Source organism: Taudactylus pleione, unplaced genomic scaffold, assembly GCF_031769625.1.
Source record: "Taudactylus pleione unplaced genomic scaffold, aTauple2 ptg000174l, whole genome shotgun sequence".
In the NCBI taxonomy this organism is placed as follows: Eukaryota; Metazoa; Chordata; class Amphibia; order Anura; family Myobatrachidae; genus Taudactylus; species Taudactylus pleione.
The window spans coordinates 5,548,681-5,557,364 of NW_028284576.1; the positions used below are offsets into that span (position 1 = coordinate 5,548,681).

Sequence of the window (8,684 nt, forward strand, 5' to 3'; positions counted from 1 at the left end):
TATAGTAACACCAGTTACAGCGGTTGAAATTAGACCCCTAGCAACCCGATATCACTTTTTTATGCAGTATTATGGGGCTACAACAAATTGCTGCAAGTTTGGAGCTACCATAAGTGTGGCTTATAGTCCGTTTCTCACAGGAAATGTGGTGTATCAGCTCTTTGAATCAACCCCAAATTGTTTGCATGTAATTTTCAAGTAAACTATATGTGACTCAACATTCCTCTGGGGCATCAGAAGAAAATAAAAACAGTGAAGAATTTTATCAGGAATGCTATTCTTCACTTGAAATACTGCGGCAAATTTTGGTTCCAAAATCTTATCTGGAGAATGCGGGCATCGATGCTGCTACCTCTTGCATGCTAAGCGAGCGCTCAACCATTTTAGCTAATTCCGCTTTGATGTTAAAACCATTTACACCACTTACACCAAGAGGACTGGATTACATTTAGAGATAACATTTCAAAAACATCCATTAGCCTCAAGTTTAGTGAAATCCCATTATCGTTGGTATTTAGTGCCTTAATGATTTCATAAAATGTTTCCTTCTTTATCACCATTGTGTTGGAGACTTTGTGGGGCTGAGGAAACTGTCCCACATCTGGTGGCACTGTCCCAACTTACTTCCATTGTGGACAGACATACATTGTCTTGCTTTCCTTCTCATAGGAATTGTAATGCCCAACTCCCTTTCATATTCCCTTTTATCTCATTATATTTCTGATATTCCTAAGTATACCCACAAATTTATAACACATATTTTGAGTGCTACCAAATGCCATATAGCTTTATATTGAAAAAACTCAGATCCACCATTCTCTATCTTTATTATAAATACAATTTGGCACATCTATCATTGTGAACACATCACCAGAATTTTTCATACACTGCAAATAAGTTCTCATATACTTGGATCCTTGGACTAACTGAAATCCCCCTATTTCAACCCTTTTATAACTGGATTGATTCACCCCCATCATGACTAAGATATTTTCACACACTGGCAAAATTCTCAATTCACAGGGTATAATCCTGTTATTTCTTACTTTGCACAAGTTCATATTATAGTTTCCATTTGTAAGAAATGATCCAAGTTAGAAACTTTTAAGCAGTTTAAGTTCAATTCTGCTGGTTCATCTTCCCTTACTGATAATATCCATTAGAAAGCATTTTCACGTGTCTCTGTGGGGCTATTGGTTAGCGTGTTTTTGGCTGTTAACTGAAAGGTTGGTGGTTCAAGCCCACCCAGGAACGTTTTTGGTGTTTGTTATTCTGTGGCAGGAGGATTCTGTATTTGACAAAATTTACCAGGCATTTGTCTTCATTTTACCTCAATACACAAACTTACATGGAAATTAACAGCTATGACTCTAATAACTCTACATCCTTGGCTTTCCAGCTAGTGTTAGATAATACTAGAAAGAACTTTACAAATTGAAAGCAAGTGATCAGTCCTAAGAAGATATAGAGAATAAGCTAAAAATTCACAGTGACTTATAGCCAGAAGAATAAGAAAAATGTATTAATATATACAAGATACTGGGATCCACTGGGTTAATTCTGAGAAGTTGATTCAATTATTTACAAAGGGGGTAAGTTAACACTGCAACAGTATAGTAACACCAGTTACAGCAGTTGAAATTGGTCCCCTAGCAACCTGATATCACTTTTTTATGCAGCATTATGGGGCTACAACAAATTGCTGCAAGTTTGGAGCTACCATAAGTGTGGCTTATAGTCAGTTACTCACAGGAAATGTGGTGTATCAGCTCTTTGAATCAACCCCAAATTGTTTGCATGTAATTTTCAAGACAACTACATGTAACTCTGCATTTCTCTGGGGCATCAGAAGAAAATAAAAACAGTGAAGAATTTTGGTCAGGAATATTATTCTTCACTTGATATACTGCAGCAAATTTTGGTTCCAAAATCTTATCTGGAGAATGCGGGCATCGATGCTGCTACCTCTCGCATGCTAATCGAGCGCTCTACCATTTGAGTTAATTCCCCTTTGATGTTAAAACCATTTACACCACTTACACCAAGAGGACTGGATTACATTTAGAGATATCATCTCAAAAACATCCATTAGCCTCAAGTTTAGTGAAATCCCATTATCGTTGGTATTTAGTACCTTAATGATTTCATAAAATGTTTCCTTCTTTATCACCATTGTGTTGGAGACTTTGTGGGGCTGAGGAAACTGTCCCACATCTGGTGGCACTGTCCCAACTTTTTTCCATTGTGGACAGACATACATTGTCTTGCTTTCCTTCTCATAGAAATTGTAATGCCCAACTCCCTATCATATTCCCTTTTTTCTCATTATAATTCTGATATTCCTAAGTATACCCACAAATTTATAACACATATTTTGAGTGCTACCAAATGCCATATAGCTTTATATTGAAAAAACTCAGTTCCACCATTCTCTATCTTTATTATAAATACAATTTGGCACATCTATCATTGTGAATACATCACCAGAATTTTTCATAACACTGCAAATAAGTTCTCATATACTTGGATCCTTGGACTAACTGAAATCCCCCAATTTCAACCCTTTTATAACTGGATTGATTCGCCCCCATCATGACTAAGATATTTTCACACCCTGACAAAATTCTCAATTCACAGGGTATAATCATGTTATTTCTTACTTTGCACAAGTTCATATTATAGTGTCCATTTGTAAGAAATGATCCAAGTTAGAAACTTTTAAGCAGTTTAATTTCAATTCTGCTGGTTCATCTTCCGTTACTGATAATATCCATTAAAAACCATTTTCACGTGTCTCTGTGGCGCAATTGGTTAGCGCATTCGGCTGTTAACTGAAAGGTTGGTGGTTCAAGCCCACCCAGGGACGTGTTTGGTATTGGTTATTCTGAGACAGAAAGATTTTGTATTTGACCAAATTTACCAGGCATTTGTCTTCATTTTACCTCAATACACAAACTTACATGGAAATTAACAGCTATGACTTTACTAACTCTACATCCATGGCTTTAAGATAGTGTTAGATAATACTAGAAAGAACTTTACAAATTGAAAACAAGTGATCAGTCCTATGAAAATATAGAGAATAAGCTAAAAATTCACAGTGACTTATAGCCAGAAGAATAACAAAAATGTATTAATATATACCAGATACAGATACTGGGATCCACTGGGTTAATTCTGAGAAGTTGATTCATCTATTTACAAATGGGGTAAGTTAACCTTGCAACAGTATAGTAACACCAGTTACAGCAGTTGAAATTGGACCCCTAGCAACCCGATATCACTTTTTTATGCAGCATTATGGGGCTACAACAAATTGCTGCAAGTTAGGAGCTACCATAAGTGTGGCTTATAGTCAGTTACTCACAGGAAATGTGGTGTATCAGCTCTTTTAATAAACACCAAATTGTTTGCATGTATTTTTCAAGACAACTATATGTAACTCAGCATTCCTCTGGGGCATCAGAAGAAAATAAAAACAGTGAAGAATTTTGGTCAGGAATGTTATTCTTCACTTGACATACTGCAGCTAATTTTGGTTCCAAAATCTTATCTGGAGAATGCGGGCATCGATCCCGCTACCTCTCGCATGCTAAGCAAGCGCTCTACCATTTGAGCTAATTCCCCTTTGATGTTTTAGCCATTTACACCACTTACACCAGGAGGACTGGATTACATTTAGAGATAACATCTCAAAAACATCCATTAGCCTCAATTTTATTGAAATCCCATTATCGTTGGTATTTAGTACCTTAATGATTTCATAAAATGTTTCCTTCCTTATCACCATTGTGTTGGAGACTTTGTGGGGCTGAGGAAACTGTCCCACATCTGGTGGCACTGTCCCAACTTACTTCCATTGTGGACAGACATACATTGTCTTGCTTTCCTTCTCATAGGAATTGTAATGCCCAACTCCCTGTCATATTCCCTTTTATCTCATTATATTTCTGATATTCCTAAGTATACCCACAAATTTATAACACATATTTTGAGTGCTAACAAATGCCATATAGCTTTATATTGAAAAAACTCAGTTCCACCATTCTCTATCTTTATTATAAATACAATTTGGCACATCTATCATTGTGAATACATCACCAGAATTTTTCATAACACTGCAAATAAGTTCTCATATACTTGGATCCTTGGACTAACTGAAATCCCCCTATTTCAACCCTTTTATAACTGGATTGATTCACCCCCATCATGACTAAGATATTTTCACACACTGACAAAATTCTCAATTCACAGGGTATAATCCTGTTATTTCTTACTTTGCACAAGTTCATATTATAGTGTCCATTTGTAAGAAATGATAAAAGTTAGAAACTTTTAAGCAGTTTAAGTTCAATTCTGCTGGTTCATCTTCCCTTACTGATAATATCCATTAGAAAGCATTTTTACGTGTCTCTGTGGCGCAATTGGTTAGTGCGTTCGGCTGTTAACTGAAAGGATGGTGGTTCAAGCCCACCCAGGGACGAGTTTGGTATTTGTTATTCTGTGACAGGAGGATTCTGTATTTGACAAAATTTACCAGGCATTTGTCTTCATTTTAACTCAATACACAAACTTACATGGAAATTAACAGCTATGACTTTACTAACTCTACATCCATGGCTTTCCAGCTAGTGTTAGATAATACTAGAAAGAACTTTACAAATTGAAAACAAGTGATCAGTCCTAAGAAGATATAGAGAATAAGCTAAAAATTCACAGTGACTTATAGCCAGAAGAATAACAAAAATGTATTAATATATCCAAGATACTGGGATCCACTGGGTTAATTCTGAGAAGTTGATTCATTATTTACAAATGGGGTAAGTTAACGCTGCAACAGTATAGTAACACCAGTTACAGCAGTTGAAATTAGACCCCTAGCAACCCGATATCACTTTTTTATGCAGTATTATGGGGCTACAACAAATTGCTGCAAGTTTGGAGCTACCATAAGTGTGGCTTATAGTCCGTTTCTCACAGGAAATGTGGTGTATCAGCTCTTTGAATCAACCCCAAATTGTTTGCATGTAATTTTCAAGACAACTATATGTGACTCAACATTCCTCTGGGGCATCAGAAGAAAATAAAAACAGTGAAGAATTTTATCAGGAATGTTATTCTTCACTTGAAATACTGCGGCAAATTTTGGTTCCAAAATCTTATCTGGAGAATGCGGGCATCGATGCTGCTACCTCTCGCATGCTAAGCGAGCGCTCAACCATTTTAGCTAATTCCCCTTTGATGTTAAAACCATTTACACCACTTACACCAAGAGGACTGGATTACATTTAGAGATAACATTTCAAAAACATCCATTAGCCTCAAGTTTAGTGAAATCCCATTATCGTTGGTATTTAGTACCTTAATGATTTCATAAAATGTTTCCTTCTTTATCACCATTGTGTTGGAGACTTTGTGGGGCTGAGGAAACTGTCCCACATCTGGTGGCACTGTCCCAACTTACTTCCATTGTGGACAGACATACATTGTCTTGCTTTCCTTCTCATAGGAATTGTAATGCCCAACTCCCTTTCATATTCCCTTTTATCTCATTATATTTCTGATATTCCTAAGTATACCCACAAATTTATAACACATATTTTGAGTGCTACCAAATGCCATATAGCTTTATATTGAAAAAACTCAGATCCACCATTCTCTATCTTTATTATAAATACAATTTGGCACATCTATCATTGTGAATACATCACCAGAATTTTTCATACACTGCAAATAAGTTCTCATATACTTGGATCCTTGGACTAACTGAAATCCCCCTATTTCAACCCTTTTATAACTGGTTTGATTCGCCCCCATCATGACTAAGATATTTTGACACCCTGACAAAATTCTCAATTCACAGGGTATAATCCTGTTATTTCTTACTTTGCACAAGTTTATATTATAGTGTCCATTTGTAAGAAATGATCCAAGAAAGAAACTTTTAAGCAGTTTAAGTTCAATTCTGCTGGTTCATCTTCCCTTACTGATAATATCCATTAGAAAGCATTTTCACGTGTCTCTGTGTGGCAATTGGTTAGCGTGTTTTTGGCTGTTAACTGAAAGGTTGGTGGTTCAAGCCCACCCAGGAACATTTTTGGTGTTTGTTATTCTGTGGCAGGAGGATTCTGTATTTGACAAAATTTACCAGGCATTTGTCTTCATTTTACCTCAATACACAAACTTACATGGAAATTAACAGCTATGACTCTAATAACTCTACATCCTTGGCTTTCCAGCTAGTGTTAGATAATACTAGAAAGAACTTTACAAATTGAAAGCAAGTGATCAGTCCTAAGAAGATATAGAGAATAAGCTAAAAATTCACAGTGACTTATAGCCAGAAGAATAAGAAAAATGTATTAATATATACAAGATACTGGGATCCACTGGGTTAATTCTGAGAAGTTGATTCAATTATTTACAAAGGGGGTAAGTTAACACTGCAACAGTATAGTAACACCAGTTACAGCAGTTGAAATTGGTCCCCTAGCAACCTGATATCACTATTTTATGCAGCATTATGGGGCTACAACAAATTGCTGCAAGTTTGGAGCTACCATAAGTGTGGCTTATAGTCAGTTACTCACAGGAAATGTGGTGTATCAGCTCTTTGAGTCAACCCCAAATTGTTTGCATGTAATTTTCAAGACAACTACATGTAACTCAGCATTTCTCTGGGGCATCAGAAGAAAATAAAAACAGTGAAGAATTTTGGTCAGGAATATTATTCTTCACTTGATATACTGCAGCAAATTTTGGTTCCAAAATCTTATCTGGAGAATGCGGGCATCGATGCTGCTACCTCTCGCATGCTAATCGAGTGCTCTACCATTTGAGCTAATTCCCCTTTGATATTAAAACCATTCACACCACTTACTCCAAGAGGACTGGATTACATTTAGAGATAACATTTCAAAAACATCCATTAGCCTCAAGTTTAGTGAAATCCCTTTATCGTTGGTATTTAGTACCTTAATGATTTCATAAAATGTTTCCTTCCTTATCACCATTGTGTTGGAGACTTTGTGGGGCTGAGGAAACTGTCCCAAATCTGGTGGCACTGTCCCAACTTACTTCCATTGTGGACAGACATACATTGTCTTGCTTTCCTTCTCATAGGAATTGTAATGCACAACTCCCTGTCATATTCCCTTTTATCTCATTTTATTTCTGATATTCCTAAGTATACCCACAAATTTATAACACATATTTTGAGTGCTACCAAATGCCATATAGCTTTATATTGAAAAAACTCAGTTACACCATTCTCTATCTTTATTATAAATACAATTTGGCACATCTATCATTGTGAATACATCAACAGAATTTTTCATAACACTGCAAATAAGTTCTCATATACTTGGATCCTTGGACTAACTGAAATCCCCCTATTTCAACCCTTTTATAACTGGATTGATTCGCCCCCATCATGACTAAGATATTTTCACACCCTGACAAAATTCTCAATTCACAGGGTATAATCCTGTTATTTCTTACTTTGCACAAGTTCATATTATAGTGTCCATTTGTAAGAAATGATCCAAGTTAGAAACTTTTAAGCAGTTTAAGTTCAATTCTGCTGGTTCATCTTCCCTTACTGATAATATCCATTAGAAAGCATTTTTACGTGTCTCTGTGGCGCAATTGGTTAGCGCGTTCGGCTGTTAACTGAAAGGTTGGTGGTTCAAGCCCACCCAGGGACGAGTTTGGTATTTGTTATTCTGTGACAGGAGGATTCTGTATTTGACAAAATTTACCAGGCATTTGTCTTCATTTTACCTCAATACACAAACTTACATGGAAATTAACAGCTATGACTTTACTAACTCTACATCCATGGCTTTCCAGCTAGTGTTAGATAATACTAGATAGAACTTTACAAATTGAAAACAAGTGATCAGTCCTAAGAAGATATAGAGAATAAGCTAAAAATTCACAGTGACTTTTAGCCAGAAGAATAAGAAAAATGTATTAATATATACCAGATACTGGGATCCACTGGGTTAATTCTGAATAGTTGATTCAATTATTTACAAATGGGGTAAGTTAACCTTGCAACAGTATAGTAACACCAGTTACAGCAGTTGAAATTGGACCCCTAGCAACCCGATATCACTTTTTTATGCAGCATTATGGGGCTACAATAAATTGCTGCAAGTTTGGAGCTACCATAAGTGTGGCTTATAGTCCGTTACTCACAGGAAATGTGGTGTATCAGCTCTTTGAATCAACCCCAAATTGTTTGCATGTAATTTTCAAGACAACTATATGTGACTCAGCATTCCTCTGGGGCATCAGAAGAAAATAAAAACAGTAAGGAATTTTATCAGGAATGTTATTCTTCACTTGAAATACTGCAGCAAATTTTGGTTCCAGAATCTTATCTGGAGAATGTGGGCATCGATGCTGCTTCCTCTCGCATGCTTAGCGAGCGCTCTACCATTTGAGCTAATTCCCCTTTGATATTAAAACCATTTACACCACTTACACCAAGAGGACTGGATTACATTTAGAGATAACATTTCAAAAACATCCATTAGCCTCAAGTTTAGTGAAATCCCATTATCGTTGGTATTTAGTACCTTAATGATTTCATAAAATGTTTCCTTCTTTATCACCATTGTGTTGGAGACTTTGTGGGGCTGAGGAAACTGTCCCACATCTGGTGGCACTGTCCCAAC

At 36.3% G+C, this 8,684-nt stretch overlaps 3 non-coding genes across 3 annotated transcripts; all 3 read left to right on the plus strand.

Moving 5' to 3' along the window:
- Window positions 1–2,792: 2,792 nt before the first annotated feature.
- Window positions 2,793–2,866, plus strand: TRNAN-GUU (transfer RNA asparagine (anticodon GUU)). The gene has a single exon. It is a non-coding gene; the product is annotated as a tRNA-Asn (tRNA).
- Window positions 2,867–4,409: 1,543 nt separating this feature from the next.
- On the plus strand, window positions 4,410–4,483 carry TRNAN-GUU (transfer RNA asparagine (anticodon GUU)). Its single transcript has one exon. It is a non-coding gene; the product is annotated as a tRNA-Asn (tRNA).
- Window positions 4,484–7,632: 3,149 nt separating this feature from the next.
- Window positions 7,633–7,706, plus strand: TRNAN-GUU (transfer RNA asparagine (anticodon GUU)). Its single transcript has one exon. It is a non-coding gene; the product is annotated as a tRNA-Asn (tRNA).
- Window positions 7,707–8,684: the final 978 nt, after the last annotated feature.